General features: G+C 48.3%; 1 protein-coding gene and 1 long non-coding RNA gene across 4 annotated transcripts in view; one reads left to right on the forward strand and one right to left on the reverse strand.

Moving 5' to 3' along the window:
* LOC135308510 (uncharacterized) overlaps nt 1-21,006 on the reverse strand; it is a 71,527-nt gene that overhangs the window by 12,805 nt on the left and 37,716 nt on the right. The gene's annotated exons all lie outside the window — the stretch shown is intronic.
* LOC135309388 (uncharacterized) lies at nt 1,484-3,221 on the forward strand. 3 transcript variants are annotated; one of them, XR_010369661.1, is made up of 5 exons: nt 1,484-1,635; nt 1,767-1,922; nt 2,530-2,582; nt 2,770-2,830; nt 3,193-3,221. It is a non-coding gene; the product is annotated as an uncharacterized LOC135309388 (long non-coding RNA). The 3 variants fall into 3 exon arrangements; XR_010369660.1 differs by having other exon boundaries at nt 2,530-2,830; nt 3,193-3,215; XR_010369659.1 differs by lacking the exon at nt 3,193-3,221 and having other exon boundaries at nt 2,530-2,846.

Genomic DNA, 21,006 nt, shown 5'->3' on the forward strand with positions numbered 1-21,006 from the left:
AGGGCCAGGCTCAGGGGCCACCAGGCCCACTGCTCCCCCTGCATCTGCCCCTGGGCCCTGACCCAAGGACACCTCGGCACTGAGCGCCGTTTTGGGCTGCTTCTTTTGCAGGCAACTCTGGTGATCTGGGTGATTGTCCAGGTGCCCGAGTGCCACGAGGGCATACTCCCTCATTCTTCCCGCCTGTTTGTGGCTCTGCTCTTCCATATTGTCATCACAGCAAAGAGGATGCCACCAGCAGAAGCTGGGCACTTCTGGAAAGCATGTCGCAAAGAACATCGCCTTACCATCAACCCCAGCAGGTCGCAGTCCTCCTGTCCTTCCCATGCCCTTGTGGCCAGTGCCAGTGCTCCCAGTGTGACCTGGGCTTTGCTCTGCACACAGGTTTGCAGTGCAGACCATGAAGGCTCTGCTCTACCGCCTGCGGTGTGACAATGAGGTGATGGCTATGGAGCGCAAGCGTGGCTGGGACACGCTGCTGACTGCTCACACCCAGCACTATGCCGTGGGTCTGCTGGGCAGGTGAGACCCCCTTCTCCTCCAGTCTGCCCTCAGCATTTGTGCCCTGTGCCCGGGTGCCCCACACAGTCCCTGTGGTCAGGGGCCAGAGGGTCTTGTCACCGAGGGACGGCCAAAGAGACTGGAAAAGGCTGGGAGAGGAGGGTGCCCAGAAGGGGCCACCTCCCACAATGCTCACATCCCCTCCAGGGAGACTGGGGAAAGACCAGACCTCTGTGAGTCCATCCTGGCAGAGGTTTGGTCCCCCCACCTAAGGGTCTTGGTGCCCTTTTCTCCCTTCCAGGGATATGTGCCATGTCTTGACCTCCATGTTTTCCCATGTCGCATACCGCCTTCTCCTTGTGCTCAGCTGTGAAAAGCCAAGGTGGGATCTGCCCTTCCTGGCATTCCTTGTGGAGGTGAGCCTGGTGGCCAGCACTGCCTCGCGGAGCTGCCTCCCAGCTCTCTGTCCTCTGGTAGCCGCAGCTGCCTGGGACGGTGCCCGTGCCCTGTGCTGCTGCCTGGGCCCAGCCCTGTGAGGTTCCGGGCTGCTGCTGGCCGGGTCCCCCATCACTGCCCTGTGCCTTTCAGGTCCTCGAGTGCCTGGACTGGAACAAATGTGCTCACACTGTCCTGAAGATCATGTCAAGTTGCCTGCACAGCAAATGCAGGGAGCAGCGTCGCCTGGCGCTCAGAGGCCTCGTGGTGCTCAGCAAGGATCCCTCAATGGTGAGAAGGGGCAGCGGCTGAAGCTGCGCTGGGGAAAGCAGCCCCATGGGCTGGCAGGGCTGAGGCAGCTGAGGCAGCTGCTCCCAGCTCTCCTGCCTCACTGGCCCCAGTGCTTTGGGGCAGGCCTTTGGCCTGTGGGCCCTGCAGCAGCAGGGTGGGGTTGCAGTGCCCGGGCGCTGTTGGCGCTGCAGCCGTCCATGGCCTCCCAGCTCAGCCTTGTGTTCCACACAGGCCAGACCTATATGCAGCGTGTCTCGAAGCCTTCTGGAGCTGCTGGGTGATGCAGATGGACAGGTGGTCAGCACGTCCCTCTCTCTGTTGAAGAAGATGCTCCATAAAAAACATCTCATGATATCCAGCACTTCTGCCCCAAAGCTAGCTGAGGCACTCCTGCCACTCTTTGACTGTGTAAGGCTCTGTGCCCCCAGCCATGGGCACTGGCCGCTGACCAGAAATTTTGTGCTCTCTGGATATTCAGGCCTTTGCTCAGGAGTACTGCATATGTGATGCTTAGGCCTTTTTCTCCTTCTTTCCTCCAGGACAACAGCCATCTGCAGCTGCTCTCCATTTCCCTCTTCTGCAAGGTGATGGAATTGGTAGTGGAAGAGGGTAAAAAGCCCCTGAAGAGAATTGTGAGCTGGAGCCTGCTCCCACTCTTCTTGCACTGTCATGATGAGAACTGGGACGTGGCAGAGGTAAGGTTTTGTGTGATGCTGGTGGATCTCTGGGAGGGGGCTCGGCTGCCTCCTGCCCGGTGCCTGGTGGGCTGCAGCCTCCTCCAGGCCCTGGCACAGGGATGTGAGTCCGGTGCCCTGGGCTGTGGGGCCATCTCTGGCTCTCTGCTGCTCTCCAGGCCTCTATGAAAACGCTGTATTGTGTGGCTGGCTTCTTGGAGAAGACAGATCTCCAGAGTGATATAAATTGGGCAGGAGATCTTTCTCCTTTTAATGCCTTTATTAAAGGTTCAGCTCTGGGTGGAGGCCCTAGGGGTCGCGCACACCGCCACTGCTCCCAGTAGCGACGCAGAGGAGGAGGTGACGCAGTTTTGCTGCACAGCAGAACTGGGGCTTCCGTCCTCACGAGCGTGCCTAGGAAGTCAACTGTCTGGCTCGAAGTCTAGGGTCCTCACTTCAACTCTGTTCTGTTGAAATTACAGTGAGTTCTAAAACCTCACTAATTGAATAGGAGTACCTTTTGCCAGCAGAACCATTCACTTAGTTTCTTAAATTTTGGTTTAGTTTGTTGGTTTCAGGGTCTTTAGTTAGATTCCCTTGACTTCCTCTTGATTTGCATATTTCCCAGGCAGGTTTCCTCGGCGCCATTTTAGAGAGCAGTGGAGGCAGCACTTGACGGAGGTAACAAGGGTGGGTGTGAACTGCAGGGACTAACAGGTTCAACCTTGTAACAACAACTCTGCTTATTACAACTTCAAATCAACAGTAACATTAGAGGTTTTACATCTTAACAACAACATAATTAACACACTTAACTTATTGAAACTTCACATTTAACAGTAACACTTTCAATGGCCTTAACTTATAGGATTGTCCATTACAAGAGGGTTCTGAAGACAGAGCAGCCATTGAAAATTGATGAGTGCCTGGTAAGGAGCGCCTGGAAGCCCCAGGCTCAGCCTGGAGAAGGCCCCTGAGCGCGGGGCTCAGGGTGCGGGGCTGGCAGCTGTGCCCCTGCCCGCTGCTGCAGCCAGAGGCCGCGCAGGCTCTTCTCCAGGCTGCTGTGGGCCCGAGCCGGGTGCCCATGGAGCCCCGGCGCGGCGGGGCTGTGGGACGGCCTCGCGGCTCCCCGGGCAGCAGCCGGCCCTCTGCCCCCTGCGGAGCCCGGCGCCAGCAGCTGCTGGCCGCGCCTCAGGGCTGTGCGGGCAGGGGAGGCCGGGGCTGGGCGCAGGGAGCGCCCGCCACAGGGGCTGAGCCCGCGCCGAGCCTTCCCTGCTGCCGCTCTCTGCAGCTGGCAGAGGACACGAACCGAACGGCCGAGCACCAGCGCCAGACCCTGCGCTACCTGCAGAGCCTACAGGAGTCCCTGCGAGAGGCGGCCTTCAGGATCATGGGTGAGCCACGAGGCCGGGCTCCCTCCCCGGCCCGCCGCAGCTCGGCCCCAGCCCTGCCCGCTGCCCCGGCAGCGCCATCCGGGCCCGGCGCCGTGGAGCCCCACCTGGCCCGGGCGCTGCTGCCGCCCTCTGGCAGCCGTGCCCTTGGGCGGCAGCGTGCGGCAAGGGCCCGGGCTGAGCCCTGCCGGGCCAGCAGGGCGTGTGGCCGCAGCGCTGGCAGCGCCGCTGGCAGGGAGCTGTGCCGCTGCCGCCGTCACAGGCTCTGCCTTCACAGGGATGGCCGCGCGCTACCTGTCGAGGAAGAGGGAAGAGCTCCAGTTCCACAGTCAGGGTGAGTGAGGGCAGCGGGCTGGCAGCCGGGCTGCCAGGGAGAGCTGCAATGCCCGGGCAGGGAGCTGCCATCCCTGTCCTGGCTGCGGTGGGCTTCGCTCCCTGTGTGCATGAGGGATGGCGTGGCCAGAGCACACAGAGCGATTGCAGGGACACTGCTGGGGGGATTCGTGGCCAGCATCTTGTGGCTGGTCCTGTGGGCCCCTCCTCTCTTCTGGCCGATAGAAGAGCTGAGTGGGACACCCTTGATGTAGTGGTTTTGCTTTGCCAATTTAGGATTTCCTGGCCAATGTGCCAATTGCTGTGGTGGGTTCAGTTTTGGTTAATCAGCAGTTCGCTCACCAGAATGTACTTACTCATTTCCCCTTTGAGATAGGATTAAGAGAAAGCCAAAGCAGCCTCGAGCCTTTAAAAGGGTATGAAGAACAATTTATTAAGAGTAACTAAAAGAAAGAGTAATAAGAGTCAGAACAAAACCTTCGCAACACTTCTCCTCCCCCTACAACCTTTTCTTTCCCACTGACAATGTAAAGGGACCAAACCAAAATTTTGAGTCAGTTTACTACCTCTGCAATAGTCTTTTGTTACTTTGCTTAAGGAGAGAAGTCCCTCTTATTAATGTTATGGAGACTTTTCCGTAAGAAAACAGTTCTCTCGTGGCTCTCCATTTCCATGAATAGCAGCCACCCAGGGAAATGTGCAATGCTGAAATCACTCCCATTTTCCACAAGCTTTTCCCACAGCTGGGTTTATGTGGCATGTCAGCTGATGGGGTACTGTTTTAAGGATGAGCTGTTCAAAAGCAAAGTTCTTGTTCTCTAAAATCGTCTTCATCTCTAGCAAGAGAGATCTTCTGTTCCTGGGGACACATCATCTTCATCACTCTTCTCTCCGTCTCTGTTGAAACTTCTCCAAGAATCACAGCTGCTTTAACATCTGCTGGCTTTAGCATGGAGGTCTTTGCTCAATACCTACCATTTGAACACTTTCATCTCCCCATACCTTCATGCGTTATAGGGAAAAAAGTATCATTCTCCATATACAAGAGAATTACAAGAGAATTTTGGCTTAAAACTAAAGGCATCTCCTCATCTTTCCCGTCTAGGACTTGACTTCTTCTTCACGGACCTCAGCCAGGCCTTGGCTGGGCCAGCAGTGTTACCTCCTTGTCGGCCAGAAGGGAAAAGAGAAAGTTCCCCGAGTTTCTTTTGTTTTTAAGATGTGTTTTTCACAGAGGCTTTTGTCTACAGCTTTCCAGATTATCAATTCCCAACGGCAGCCATTGATTGGTTTCCTAGCAGACACGGAGGAAGCTGCCAGCAGCTTCTCCCAAAACATCACGTCTGGGGTGCACAAAGCAGCACACCTTGGCAGGAGGGTCTCCTAGCATTCATGCAGATGTGGGTGCTGACTGTGGCTCTCTTCTTTGTTCCAGCCATTTCAGTCCCAAGGAAAGACACTAGTCTGTCCCACTGAAACCTGAATATTCATGCCCGGTTTGCCAGAAGAGCTGAAGAATTAGGTCCATCTTCAGGATGCGGTGAACCAGCGTCCCAAGAACAGCACCAGGAGACACTGAACAGGACACCATCTCCCATTGCCACTGGAGCTCCAGGCACAGCTGATGATTGGTACAGCTGAGCCTGTGGGAAGCTCACATGGCTTCTGGCCTTTCCCTGCCTGTAGATACCTCCCTCCCTCCAGCCCTCAGACACTGCCCATTCCCTCTTCCCCTCCCATATCACCCCTTGTTTTTAGCTTTCATTAATAAACGGTTTGGCTTCTTCACTTTGCTGCATCCCTGTGGAGCTGAAGCGCCGCAAATCCGGTGCCCTGGGACACACAGGCCCCTGCTGCCGTTCTCTTCCATGCCGTGTTTTGTGCACAGGAACAGGGCAGGTCAGGCTGGCACGGTCCCTGTGCTGAAGCTGCAGTTCCACAACCCTGTGCAGTTACAGATCTTGCTGAGCACACGGAAGGCCAGCAGTGGCACAAGGAGCCTGGGTGTCAGGAGTGAAGTCGTGTCTAAGGCCCTGCCACATTTGATCCGCTGTTGTGCATGTCAGCAAGACAATGAAGAATAGGCAGTGAAGGAAGCCTTATGGGTGAACTGGTGGGAATGTGACCCTTAAGAGAGACAATGGATTGGTCAATCGATGGGAAGTTAACCTGTGAAAGAGGAACGACACCCAATGGAGCTGTGTTTGGCATGGAGGTGGCATCACAAGCCATTGCAGCCTCTTCTCACGCGCTGACCAAGCATGAGATGACGTTATAACAGGAAAAACTCCGCTCCAGAGGAGGAGATGTCAGGCCTGGTTGTGGGGTGGAGGGATGAGAGGGACAACATGCATGTCCTTCTGATGGAGGGGATGCCCTGAATGTGGGTGGCCTGCCTGCCCCTCCCAATGAAGCACCTTGCTCCATCTCCTGCTCCTGCTCAGTGGCTTTTCACCATTCCAGCGGTTGGTACATATTCTTTGCAAGAGCAGCTGACCAAACAAAACTGGATTTCCAGTCACAAGTGCAATTAAGCCTTTTTGCATGGGAATCTGAACCCAGCTGAGAGGGATTCCATGGCAGGCATCCATGGAGAGCACAGGGGCTGGGAATGCTGGAAGTTTTCAAGAATAGCATCCTGAAAGCACGGCAGTGCTCCATCCGTGCACAGCAGGATCAGGAAGAGGGCAGAACCAGAGACCATCCAGGCTTAACAGGCAGCTTTGGGTGTGCCCAAGAGCAAATGAAGCAGCGGCATGGTGCCCGAGACTCGGACACGCGACCGTGCCGGTGCCCGGAGCGCTGCCAGGCAGTGCCGGGATCCCGGCTGTGGTTCTGGTCCCCACAAGTGAGGAATGGCAGCCCCAGGCTCAGCCCCAGGCAGAAAGCCAACCAGGTGAGAGCAGAGGGAGGGCACCCTCCCAGTCTCTCTTGGCCATGGTCGCAAAACAGCCCCTGCTGCTTCTTCCTCCGCCTGTGTTTTGGGTGTGCTGGTGGCAGAGCCAGCCAGCTTGTGCGCTGCGTTCCAAAGCCCCTTGGGAGCGGGCATGAAAAGCGCAGTGTGCACAGCAGAGAGTCCTGGAAGGTGCTGGCAAGAGCGTCCTGCAGGAACAGAGCTCTGGTCCCTGGCCGGGAACAGCCTGGTTTTGGTGCCGAGAGCACAGGCAGGAGTTGAGGCAAGGGAAGAGGCAGTGGGCAGATTGTGTTTGTATAGAGCCTGGGGCTGCACGTCTGAACCTGGGAACACACTTGGGGGAATGCCAGCTAGAGCTGGAGTGCCTGTCCTGAAAGGACCTGAAGTCATTCAGCCTTGCCTGAATTACTAAAGGGTGTGTGGTGTGGTGGCAGCTCTCTGGTCACAGAAAGAAACAGCCAACTTTCCCAGGCATTGCTCTGGAAAAGGCTATGAAAAGCTACAAGAAAAGTATTATAGACATTTCTTATCTTAAGTTGCTCCTCCTGATGTTATGAACATGTGGAATGTTATGGAAATATGTGTACCAAAGTGTGGTTTCTTATTTAGGCAATGGTGATGGTGTTTTGATTAAAGAACTATTTGGGTCTACCTATAGCAAACTTGACTATATAAATACATGGATTTTGTACTAAAGTGGTTAGTCTTCTGATACCTTTTGGAATCTGTGTCATCTCTGACTCAACAGAGATATGTTGGTGTTCCCAGGAAAGCTGCACATGTGGGGAAACGCCTTTGGAGGAAAGGGGCTTGCTTCTCAAGGAAAGTGCTCCCCAGGGAGCGCCCAGTGAGATAGCTGCAAGTGTTCCCCTTTGGCTCTCTGTGCACCTTTCAGTCCTTGAGGCCCATTGCACTTGGCAGAGGGGCCGAGCAAGGGAGAAGGCAGTGAAGAGCAGGTTTGGCATCTGCCTGGACCTGCAGACACCAACCCAAGCACCTGCAGCAGGATGTGTTACCCACTTTGCACAGAGGCGTGAGCAGGAGCATCTCTGTCCAGCCATGAGCCCCAAAGCTCTCTGTGAGAGCTGTGAATTAAAAGGCCTTTACACACACACTTGTCACATCTTCCCCATCTGCTGTTTTTCGACTCTTGGCAATAGGCATTTGCCTCCTGCTTGGTGGGAGCTGCTGTGGCCCAGGGCCAGCACACAGCAGGGCTGGGTGGGCCAGGCAGCGTGGAGTATCTGGGCTGATCTGGGTGTGTCCCTGGCCTCAGAAAAGGCTTGCAAGGTTTGCCTCCCAAGGTGTCCTGCTCATTGGCCCTCCCTGTGCATCTTGCAGAGAACACAGTAGGCATTTCTGGCAGCTGGGCATCAGCAGGCCTTAAAATGGGGGCGTGTTGTGGAGCAAGCCCAGCTGAGATCCCCTGAGAGGAGCCCAGTGCTCCTTGCTCCTCTCTGCTGACACGTCAGCCTTTGTCTGGGTTCGGGATGGCCCTGGCTGTGTGAGGGCTGCTACGTGGACACGAGACAGCCGGTCCTGTCCCGCTGGGTGCCAGCAGTGCCTCGCAGCAGTCCTGCATCCACGTCAGGATGCTGGCCAACAGAGGCCCTGGAAGCTGAGGCAGCTGATTTGAAGCTTTTGCAGCTACAAACAGGTCAAGGCCAGTGGTGATCCCTCAGGATACAGCCGTCCTGAGGGGTCTCCCTAATTCAAAGAAATCCTCAGATAAATGCATTGTCTGCTAAAAGCCCTTTTATTGTGCTGGCAGGAGGGCAGGGGTCTGCACCCTACCAAAATGTTTTTTCACCATGTATAAATTTCAGAGGGTTGATGCAGAAATTTGATAAAAAATACCATCCATCATTAACCTCTTGAGGTTATTCCATAGGCAGGGGGTTAGAAATACATTCTGTCAGATTCCTGTACTTGAAGGTGATATGCAGACGGTGGCCAGAGCGCTCTCCATGCCCTAAAGCAGCACTTCTTCCTCATGCCTTCCCTGCACAGGGCTCATTCCCTAGGTGCCCTTTGCTCTTCTGCTAGAATGTGTCTAAAGCTTTTTTCAAGTCCCTCTCCTGTCAAGTTAGGCCCACCAGGTTTTTCTCATGCTAACTGGTGCTAAGTACTTACCTGTGTCTGTGCTAAGTACTTGTTTGCTTATGTGAATTGCTTGTGCTTATGTCAAACAAAGGCCTTCTTTCATTCTCCTCTTCTCTTTATCCTGAGGCAAATTCTTTTGCAAGATCCTCTGGACAGTCCACAGTACATATGTGCTGTTATGCTGCTGTTTTAATTTTCTACCACATCCATAGGTTCAGGATGGTTAAGAGGAGGATTAATTTTTTTAAAATTAGAACTGGTTTTCTGAGGAAGCTAAAAATCTGAGGAGCTGTTGGTGATTCCAGATTTGTCCATCACAAGAAGACACCTGACTCATGATTTTCTCTTTCTTTCTCTATTTTGGTGATGATTTCAGGAATTTCTTTGATAGCACATCTGAGTGTCCATAAGACTCTGTGAGATGCATTTTTGACTTCTGCCACTGGCCATTCTATATTAGGCTGGTACAGCATTTGCTTTAGAACATCAATGTCCCTTCCAGTTTGGAATTTGGGCGCTTCGTGATACACATCGTACGCATTCTGCATAATGTCCAGAGAAGTTCTTGTGTGGTGCAGCTGAAGTCACATCCACTTTTGGTTGTGAAATTACAAAAAATAGAGAAGTTAGTACCATGAGTCGGTTCATTTAAAGAATCTGTTGTAATAGTTGTGCAAGCAGATCTCACCCAGGCACATCCCCTTCCCACATAACATACCTGTGACTGTGCATGGGTTACTGGGCTCATTTCACAAATACAAGGGCTGCCCTCAGTGTGCAGACACCGATCCCCTCTGTCAAGCCCTGCATTTTTGCCCACAAAATTCAGTGCATCCCTTGGGACACATGCTTTGATACTAAGAGTTTGCCAGTTTCTAGTCTTCTTGTTGGAAATGGTCCAGACATTATGCTGAATGGGACTGAGAGTTACATGAGTCCTTATAACTCCAAGGGCCAAAATTGGAATTACACAGTATTTTGTTTCACTCTTAATGGTTAATACCAAAGCCTGCAGGGTTCTGTTCATTCTATGTGAAACTGACCAATTGCCACCAAGTGTGGAAGTCTTTTTTCAAATTGCTTGGTGGTTTCATTTTTAGGCATGATTTAGTTAATTCTCATGGCAATTTCCCCACCTCTCCTTTTTTCAAGTTCTCCTGAGATTACTGACCATAGTCACAAGCTGAGCTTGTATACATTGAAATGATAAAGAAATGTTACCCTGTAGTTTTCCCATAAAGCAAACAACTACTGGAAACAATCCTGTTGTATATTGTTGGTCAGGGTGGTTAATAGATTAGCTGCCAGGCTTTGGGTTTGGGCAAGTGTTAGCAGGGCTGATCTGAGAGGAGTTTGTGTCTGTCCAATATAAGAACTCACAGTGCTTCATCTATTGGCTAAGACTTCTTGATCAATAGAATTTCATATTCCCAGTTCAGACCCAAACCATCCCCTTAAGCCTTTTTTAGACCTATGATTTGGTGTCTGGGAATGTATCCATGACTCCCAGCCTTTTAGGCTTTGCTGTATGAGTGGGTAGTATTGCTGTTTAATTTTGGAAATATTTGCCTGTATCTTTTTCAGCTTTTTCAGAGAGTACTGTGGATTTAGAAGCAACAGTTGTTCATTTGTTTGTCCTACCACAGAGTGAAAGACTATATTATTTCACATATGGCTCCCATGCTATGCAGTTGTTTGCTAATGTAGAGTTGTTTGTTTTGATTTTAATTTTCAATGCCTGTTGTGTGACCCATGTTCACTCCTTGTCGAGTACCCAAGGCATGGTAACTGGTTTCTTCAGATACATTGCCTGCCTGATATACCCTAAGAGGATGATTGTGCTCCCAGCTTCCCCTCCAACTTGTTTGGTTACTATTTCTGATGGCCTGAAATATGCCAAGAATGAAATTCAATTCTCAAAAACAGATCCTCTATGAGACCTGTTCCATGTACTAAGCCTATGAGCAGGACGATTTATTATTCTAGTGGCACAAGAGCTGCCTGCTGGAAACAATATGTGTTGGGTTGTGTTAGAAATATAGGTAGTAATTCGTGGAGATAAACAGCATATAAATATATATGTGAACAGAGTAAACCGAGGAGAGAAAGAGAGGGGGGAGAAATCCCTTCGTTTCCTTCAGGTTGAGAAATCCAACAGGATGACGAAATCACGAGACCTCGAAACCACGAAACCGCGGCAGATGGACATCACGGCATTTGCATCCAAGGAGAGGAGCAGTCATCAGCACCAACGCCAGAAGACGGCAGGTGCTGATGGCCCAGACAAGATGCCTATCTGTGGGGACCAGAACCATCAACACCTCGAATCTGAATGTCAGATTCCGGGAACCAGGGAAATGGACCATTCTACCCCCGGAGGAGGCTTTGTCCAGAGAAAGAAACCAACTTGAATATGAGGAACTCAGAAGGAAACAAAGACTTTCTGCCACGGGCCAAATAAACTGTATAAGAACTGCTACCTTGAAGTAGTTGATGTGGATGGAGAGGTCAGGCATTTGTGGGTCCTTTCCTCACGTTCACCCGTATCACCGTCCGGGGGTGATATGCTGTCCGTTTTGGTGGTGGCTGTCAAGACTGTTTTTACGGTCGCAAAATAAATTTTATTTTTCATATTTTTATTAAAATTGGCTAATTTGGATTTTTTATTTTTAACAGGTCGCATTCCTGGTGGGCTCAATTCCTGTATCTCTGTGTGATGATGGTCCTCCCACCCCACCTGTGCGCCACAGAAAAAGGGAATTATCTTGTACTAGGTTATAGTCTCCCCTTTTAATTTGTATAGCGCAAAAATCCCTGATAGGAATCACATGAAAATGGATTCACACCCTGCTTGTTAGAAAGGTCAGGGATGCACATGGTCACTGTAATAATCTCATCTAAAATACGTTAAACAGGTTTGTGAGTTTCAAATTTACAAGCTATAGAGATCCTGCTTTCAGGTGGGACAAGAAAGACAGGCATGGAGTCAGGTTTTCCTCAGTCTTCAACTGCTCGGTCATTAATCCTTAAAATGTTGTATACTTTTTCAAATTTTTAATGCCTTTTAGCCAATTAGGTCCTGAATATTTTTGAGTGTTCCATCTGCCAGGATCTTGCAGGCCAAGGAGATCATGATGGTAGTGACAGTCACCTACTGTGGCTTGGATTCCGATCAGAAATACCGGGAAGACGATGATGGTGTGAAGCGCATCTTGGTTTCTCCTGTTCTTTCTGAGGTCCAGTTGGGGACTCCACTTGCCTTTAGCAGAAGTCTTTTAATTCTGGCAAAAGAGTAGCCAAGAGGCTAACGCTTCAAGCTTTAAAGGCTGTATAAGTGATTAAAAGTACTAATTAGAGTCCTTTCCATTTTGGGATAAGAGGCTTTCCCTCAGGGGATTTGACATATACCTGGTCCCCAGGCTGGATTTGTGGAGAGGAGCATCCTCTTGCTCACGTGCTCAAAATGTGTTGATTTATTTTCTGCAGCTGTTGTGTCAGTTGGACAACGTGGTTCTGCAGTTACCCCTCCCCAACCTGTACAGTATCTTCCCCTTGATAGTTATGCTTATATGGTCTTCTGTACAGTGATTCAAAGGGATTCAAATTTTCTTTTATTTTTGACCTTCTCAAATCTGTAATAAAGCCAAAGGGAGGGCCTGGGGCCACGGTATGTTGGCCTCTTGTCCACTTTTGACTAGTTGTTGTTTTAGCAGATAATTCCTCTTTTCCACCTGGCCTCTGGCCTGTGGCCCATACAGCCTGTGTAGGTGCCAGTTGATTTGGAGATTATTGCAAAGTGTCTAAAGGCACTCTGAACCAGAGTATTATGTTGTTTAACAAAATCGTGACAACTTCTTCAGCTTTATTTGTTTGGGTCAGGAACGCCTTAGGTCAGGCTGAGAAGGCATCAGTGAAAGGTAAAAGGTATTTATAGCCCCTTTTTCTTGACAGTTCAGAAACGTCAACTTTCCAGTGCTGTCCAGGATATTGTCCCTTGTCTACTGTGCCAAGCTCAACTCTAGTCCTAGTTTGAGAATTGGTTTTAAGGCATTATTTCACACTCTTGGGTTACCAGCTTTACACTAGAGTACAGGTTGCATCTTACTCTTGTCCTTCTCAAATAATTATGTAAGGCATCCCCTTCCCAGTGTATACAATTATCTTCATCTGTAATTAATTTTCACAATGCTCTTTCAGGCATAACTGTCTATCCCTGCGGAGTTGTAAAAACATGATGTTTTCGTTCTGCTCACTAATTCTTTGCTAATTCTAAATCTTTCTGATTATATGCCATACATCACTTTCATATTGTTCCTTACCTTCAGGAATTAGTGAATCTCAGCCATGCCAAATCTCAGCATGGCTTTTTTTAGCTGTTGTTTTTGGGACCTGTTACCTCATTTGACTTCTTATTTCATTATTTGAGCTTGATTTCTGGATTCCTTGTATCCGCTTAGTCCCAGGTCATTTCATAAGCTTCCTCTCCATTCCAGTCTTTTTTGTCTCCGTGGCTATAAGTAGATAATCAACCTATTGTAGCACAATTCCATTTGTGCATCAGGTTACCCAACTTTCAAAATCCTCAGTAAACTGTTTTCCAAATATGGTTGGACTATTCTTGAATCCTTGTGGTCCTACAGTCCAGGTAAATTGACTTCTCCTTCCAGTCTCTGGGTTTCCCCATTCAAAGGCAAACAGGTTTAGGCTGCCAGGGTCCAAGGGTATACAGAAGAAAGCATCCTTGAGATCTGAAATGGTAAACCATCCAGATTCATCTTTTTGTTTGCTTAGCAAAGCATATGGATTTGCAACCACTGGGTGGAGATCTCCAGCTATTTTGTTAATAGCCTGTAGCTATTGAACCAGAGTGTAGTTCAAGCCACCAGGCTTTTGTATGGGTAAGATGGGGGTATTCTATTCCGAGTCACATTCCAGTAACAACCCAAAGTTTAGAAAATTGTCTATGATAGGCTTAACACTTCTTATGTTTTCCACCTGAAGTGGATATTGTTTAATTCTTATTGGTGGTGTTCCAGGTTTAAATTTAATGATTACAGGTTGTGCTGCTTTGGCCTTACCAGGGTTCCCATCCACTCAGACATTAAGACAAACCTGACTAAGAACAACTTCTGTGTCTCTTCTATTTTGGACAATTTTGTAATGACAGCTAGACTTAGAACATAATCATTTGTTCATCATTGACTTTGATCTGAACTCCTCCAGGGGTAAACTACATTTCAGCCTGTCATTTTTCCAACAAATCCCTTCCTAGGAGGCATTTTGGGGGGCGTAGGCATATATAGGAACTGAAGCATTGCTACTGCTTTTCCCAGTTTAGAAGGTCGTGGTTTTAAAAAGGATAGCTTCTGTGATTGACTTGTGTATCCTACAACCTTCACAACTTTACCAGGATCAATTTCTCCCAACTTTATATTTAATACAGAATGTGTTGCACCCGCATTCACCAGATATTTCATTTTCCGCATCTTTTTCCCCAGTTCTCCTTTGACCAGAGGGTTTTCTGAGGGGATGCCCTCCAGCCAGCCCTTGCATTGATTCAGTTCTGCAACCACCTTGGGTTTGAGTTGCAGCCAGTCTCTCTTCCATTGCCTTTCTTTCTCGCAATAGGCACATTGAGTGGTCCAGAGTTTAGGGAGAGCTCGCTGCCCACCCCAGCCGTTTCTTTGTCCTGAGGAGGGGCCTTTGCGTGGTGCAGCCCCTCTAAGGGCTGCAGTAGTCGTGTTAGTCATTCCTTTCTCCAGTTGCTTATGCTCTACCCAACTACGATTTATATGACCTCTCCATGCTGCTTCTTGCAGTTTTTCTATACCCGGTCTTCTGTTTTAAATTTCTCATTTCTGCCTAATATCATTAGAGGATTGGCCCAGGAAAAGGGAACCGAGTTGGTTTTTGCCATATTCATCAGATGGGTGTGGAGCAGTGTATTTATGCACGGCTTCCTGAAATGGTTCAAAAATTCAGTTAGGGTTTTGAAAGACCTTTCTTTTACTTCCTGTGGTGCACTCCAAATGACAGCCTTAGGGATACCATTTTCCAAAACTGACCCATTCCCAATACCTCTGCAGGAGTTGATAGTGACCAGAATTATTACAGTCCCAGGGAGGTTTGGTGAGAGGGCATGTTTCTTCTCTATTGTCTCCTGCCCATAGCCTGGCTCTTCCATAATTCCGTGCAGTTTTTACTAGCATCTCTTTCCTTGTGTCTGCTAAAGCATCTAGCATAGGATCTATATCCTCCCAGTCTGGGGCCAGGGCTTTAACAAATGCCCTGAATCTTTTAGCTGTTCCTGATGGATCCTGCCAGTATTGTCTAGCCAGAAATTTCCAGGTTCCTAAATCAGCTAACAAAAGAGATACCTTGATTTTCATCAGACTCAAAGGTCCCCTTGCCTCCCATAAGAGTGACTGAATGATCACCTCCTGAAAAGATGGTGATCTTCCTCCCAGCCCTTGCAAACAAGTCCAAGGGGGGCTGTTGTGGTGTGTTTTCTCTGTAGTGGTTTGTTCTGTTATCCCCTATGTTAATGGCTCAGTCTAAGTTGTACCCTCCTATCTTAGCTGTCTGTCTTGCCTTAAGCCTGCTCCTTGATCTGGAATGTTCCCTGATCCTCTTCCCATTCAGCTGTCAATCCCACTTTGTACCAACCCTTTAGTCTAGAAACTTCCCTGTCAATTCCCTATGGTTGTGTTTGAGGGTGCCAGGACATGGGAAGAGACGAGTAACTTGACTCCTTGTTTCAGAAGGCCGATTTATTATATTAGGATATATATTATATTAAAAATTAAATACTAAAACTATACTAAAAGAATAGAGAGAAAAGGATCCATCAGAAGGCTAGAAGGAGTAGGAATGGAAACAAAAGCTTGTGACTCTCAGAGTCCATGCAGCTGCAAATTTGATTGATTATTAAGTAGAAACAAGTCACATGGACAATTACAGATGCACCTGTTGGTAAACAATGTCCAGACCACATTACACAGCCTTCAGATAGTTAATTGTTTACATTTCTTTTCTGAGACTTCTCTGAAAGAATAGGAAAAAATCCTAGCAAAGGATTTTTCATAAAAAATCATGGCTACAATTCCCTGTTCCTTGAAGCCCTATTGGTGCATGTCAACCCTTCCCCTGTTCCTCCTCATTGGTTCAAACACTGTAAGACCCGCCTTGTGCTCCTCCCCAGTCCTTCTCCTATTGGTTGATAATTTGTACCTGCCCCTGAGCCCTCCCGTATAAAAGTCCCCGCACTCCTGTTTCCTGTGTGTTTTGGCCCTGGACTGTCCATGGAATAAGGCTTTCCTTGGAACCCATACAGAAGGCCTCCTCCTCATCCGTATCTCCACCGTGCGCCTGACCACCGGCTGGTGCCGTAGAGCGTTTGCTCTGAGCCTCACCTGGGATCATCCTGCTTCTGAGCTGTGTCCCACACTCGGCTTGGTGCCGGGGGCAGCTAGCGGAATTCCAGCACTGCGTCGGGGGATGCTGAATGGTGACAATGCCACAGCTTCCTTTCTGCCTTTGGTTCTGTACTGTGAGTTCTTCCTCTTTCAAGCTCTAGAGAGGAAAGGAGGCTCAAAGGCAAAGTTTTCTCAGCAGTATTTACCAGGGATTTCAACTGCATTCCCTGTCCTCCCACTTCTTATGACTCAAAAGGAGCAACCACACTCTCCATCCTTTCCTCATTCACTTTATATTTTAAACACCTTTATTCTATGGAATATGCAGAACAACACCTTCTTAGTCCTCCCTTTCCCTTTTGCAATCTTTTACCATCATGAACACAGAGGGATCCCTTGGGGCCAAATTTAAACCCACATTGTGCTGCAATTGAGGGTGATCCTTCAGATAAACAAAACATATTCAGCTACACAGCCTCATCTCATTTTCTTTCTCTTCACAAAAATAACAGTAACCAGAAGAAGGCATAATAACTCAGGGTTCCATGTACTGGCTTCTTCTCCTTGTCTTCAAATATATAAAGGGGCCACTATTGATCAAAACATTTATTGAGGGTTTTCTTAGTCTCTGTGGCCCCTGGGGCCTCTCTTATCTTCTTCCATTGTTTCAATAGGCATCCCTTTTATGCTCTGCCCTGTCCTTCTTCGCCCCAACCCACTCTGCCCCACCTCTCCCTGCCCTGGCTTGCCCAATACTCCTTGCAGCAATACTCCTGCTCTACCCAACCTGGCCCCAGCCTACCCCACCCTGCCTGAATCTGCCCCATCCCTCCGTGCCCCACTCCACCCCACCCTGTCCCGCCCATATTTGCCCTGCCCTACCCTGCCCAACCCCATCATGCTGTACCCTCTCCTGCTTCGCCCAACCCAGCGCTGTCTCACCACACCCTTCCCCACTATGTCACGCCCCCTTTACCCCACCCCACCCCAATTGACTTGGCCCCCTCCTGCCATGTCCAACCCCATCATGCTCCTCCCTGCCCAGCTCCACCCACCTTTGGCCCACCCCACTCCACCCTGCCACATCCTGCCCCGCCCTACCACACCCAGCCCCACCCTGTCCCACCCTCCCCATCCCGCCGCAGCTCGGCCCCATCCCCTGGCAGGGAGCTGTGCCCCTGGTGCCGTGACAGGCTCTGTGTTCACAGGGATGGCCGGGCAGCACCTGAGGGGCAGCCAGGAGAGCTCCGGCACATCAGCCAGGCTGAGAGGGGGCAGGGGCTGCCAGCTCTGGCTCCCCGGGGAGCTGCAATCTCTGTCCCGTTGCTTCCTGTGCACACGAGGGCTGCTGTGGCCAGAGCAAACAGAGAGATTTTCAGGGCAAGTTGGGCAATGGTGTGCATTAGCTTCAGGTTGATCTCCTTGGTCTCTGCTCCCTCCTGGCCAAGGCCAGAGGCGGCTGGCTGGCCCTGCCATGGGGGTCTCCTCTGGGCCCCGCAGATCCGGGAGCTGACCATGGCTGTGTTCCTCTCTCTTGCAGCCCTTGAAGACAAGGCAGAGAATGTCAGCCTTGCCACCAGAAGCCTGGCCATCGAAACAGCCTTTGTCCTCAGGACTGTGGAGAGAGCGCCGGGCTCCATCTGCAGTAGCTGCAAGATCAATTTCCCAGGGCATACAAGAAGTGGCCTGGTCTGTGGGGCCGTGGCTGCCTGTTCTGCTGGAGCTCTGAGCAGAGCTGATTTGAGAAGCTCTCTGTCTGCTGGAGCTACCTGAGCCAAGGGAGATTTTTCTTTTCTTTAAGATTGATTTTCCTTCTTTTTCATTTTTCCTTAGGGTGTAAATATAGAATGTGTTCTAACACCTCCTGCCAGCCAAGGCTCTATGTACAAATCACCAACGGGACGGGACTGCTGGGGAACGCGTCTCGAGCTGTTCATTTTCCAGAATCAGTCTCATTACATGGTTATGACAATGGGAAGATCCCAGCAGCTCGCATGCCTGGCAGCAGACAAAGAATTCAATGTTACAACTCACTTAAAAGGTTTTTTGACCAATCACACAAAGCAGAAGCATATTGACAGTGCATTTTATCCAACCACTATAATCACATGTGCCCTGGTTAAAACAATGCTTGCTCATTTCAAATGCAATACCAGCTTGTAAACATTAAAATGCAGGGTACACAGCTCCATTATTAAGCCTAGAACGTCCTAATACCTTGCTAGATATACTTTTTTCTCTCTTAGGTATTATATTTTCCTCCTCGAGCCAGGTCTTGTAAGCTCTCGCAGGAATGTAATACTCCCAAGACAGCTCAGGTATTTTTGGGGGCATAAAATAAGCAGGACGGCTTCTGCTGCAGTGTTGGAAACAAAAAGGTTTAATAAAAGGCAAAATAACAAACAGGAAAAAACGAGCCAGGTACAAGGGATGTGCTCCTAGTAAAACACCTCCTGAAAGCCGTTAGTTCCTTTGTTCTTTTCTTTTTCTACCCAATTGTTCAGGTGGGACTTTTTGGCTTCTATCCAATTAGCTGCCCTTAAGTTTGAGGTGAAGTCCCCTAGGCCTATGAGATGCCTTTTCACCTAATTGATGAGAGAAACATCTGGGCTTCTTTTCTTTTTAGGGGGACAAAGGATGGTTTTGTCACTCTGTCAACAGGGGCCACACTCCTACACTTAGGGAGTCATTCTAGCCAAGCACTCACACACAGACCATTGTTCTATTTGTCCTTACTTTCTACTTCTCATACAAGTTCTCTGCTGACAAATCTTATGGCTGCTGCTTAGCTCTGATCACAGTTCTGCTGTCTCTGAGGCCTGCCTTTTGCAGCTTTCCCACAACCCTCTGATTTTAAGGATTCCCACAATTCCCCCTCTCGGTACAACTAAAAAGAAACCTGCATAACCGTGTCGTTTATTAACTACCTTGCGTTTCATAGCCTTACTGCAGTATATCTGCCTATTACTTGCTTAAAGTGTCTTTTTGCTTGCATTAAGTGTTGCCATGTTACAACACCGCAATTTTAATGCTGTGGAAATCCAGCCTGTTCAAAGGGTATAAGTCATGTCTGATAGCAATTGCAATTCATTGTTCGAAAAAGTTGTGCCTGTTCCAAGGTCTTAACTCAAAACCTTCCTCCATGTCCATACCTTCATGCACCATCTCTGGGAGATTTTGAGAACTCTGTGAATCCGTTTCCTACCTCTCTCTCATATAATAAAAACTCCTTTGATAGTTTTGTCCATCATTTGTTGCACACACCGAAGTATGCAAGGTACTACTACTAGTATCAGCACTAAAACAGCCAACACACATAAACCCATTTTACAAAGCTCCCTTAGCCAAGGTGCAAAGCTCCATCCTTTGAACAAATCATCTAACCAGGACCCACCATCTGCTTTCATTTGAGCTGTTAAACCTTGCAGCTTTTGTATGCTTTTGTGGATGGATACAGAATGATCAAATTCATACAACACAAGCCTTCAAATTCCTCACAACTGCTGTTGCTTCAGTTTATGCATTTTATGTATTAGATTATGCAACATATATATATATATATGAAAAAAAGCTTAATGATAAACCAAGAGATTACAAAATACAGGATAAATTCAGAGTGTTCAAGGGAGCTGGGGACAATCCAATAAGTGACTTTACTTGTGTTGTTACCAGTCCATGTAGCTGAGCATGTTCCCCACACCTTGAGTCCTAAAATCGTAGGAGGCTGAGATGCAAATCAGGAAAAAAGAAGAGGTTGTGGAGGTAGTTTCTCTGTTCTAGGGATTGGAGGAGTATAACAGATGGTCAGTGCCTCTTTTCCATTCACGCTTCTTAGTCTAGTGTTCTTCTTCAGTGAAGTTCAGTATTTCACAGATTCTTGTTTAAAATAGCAAGTCAGACAATTTTACAGTCATATAACAAATATATTTATGTGTTCTAGAACAGTCTGGTTGTCTCAGTGGAATCAAAGATGTAATGAAACTCAGTTGTTTCTACCTGCTTAGGCTTCAACTGGGAATTTTATGTCTTGTTTTGAAGAGGCAGGAAGAGATGAACAAACTCATCCTTATAATCATATGGAAATTCAAGTTACATTTAAGGAGAAGTTTTTTCTACCCACTGTGACAGTCAGAGGGAAGACACAAGTATTCCTGAAGCAATACTTGCAGAAAACAACAGAACATACACAAATGTTAATCAAAGCAATTAGAACTATCAACACATTTGGTATTTCAGTAGTATTAATTAAGATTTAATGTAAACAAGTTGAAGTAGAATAGTTATTCGTCCTTTTGATACCTTTTGACAGAAAATGGTTATTGTCAGGTTTACACATCTTGTTCAATGCAATTTTGCAAATTTGTAATAGAATCCACGTACCGAACATTAATGTCAGAACTACGATTATTACACCAATCAGTTATCATATGGCCACATTTAAATTTGGAATTTATCAGGTTATTCCATTAAGTATATTTTTGCCTTGGTTCTTTTGCATTTCCTGAAAGATTGTGGTGTTCCTTCTAATGTATTTTGGGTCACTCTGTATTCTCACAGTCTGACCTACATATACGCAGCAACCGGTGCAGGTAACTATGGAAGACAAAAGTAAATCCAAAGTTTTTTTCTTTTGTTCATTACTTTTGAAAGGTTGGTAAATTCTTGTTTCAAGGCACTGATTGTAGCCTCAAGCTTTGTTCATTTATGGAGATTTGGGTAGTCTCTCCTTCTAGAAGGAGCATCACTCCAGCTGGAGGAAGACTTTTAGAGAATATGTTTGGTTTGGAGTTCTCTCCATTTAAATACTGTAATGAAATGCTCTTTCAAGGGTCAGGTACAATTCTTGTATGTCTGTTTAGGAAAAACAAAATGGTTAGTTTTGTTGGGATGGCTGATGAGCCATGCTGCGTTACTGCAAATGTCGGCTTGTAAGCATGAACATGTAAACA

This window comes from Passer domesticus, chromosome 10, assembly GCF_036417665.1.
Source record: "Passer domesticus isolate bPasDom1 chromosome 10, bPasDom1.hap1, whole genome shotgun sequence".
NCBI lineage: Eukaryota > Metazoa > Chordata > Aves > Passeriformes > Passeridae > Passer > Passer domesticus.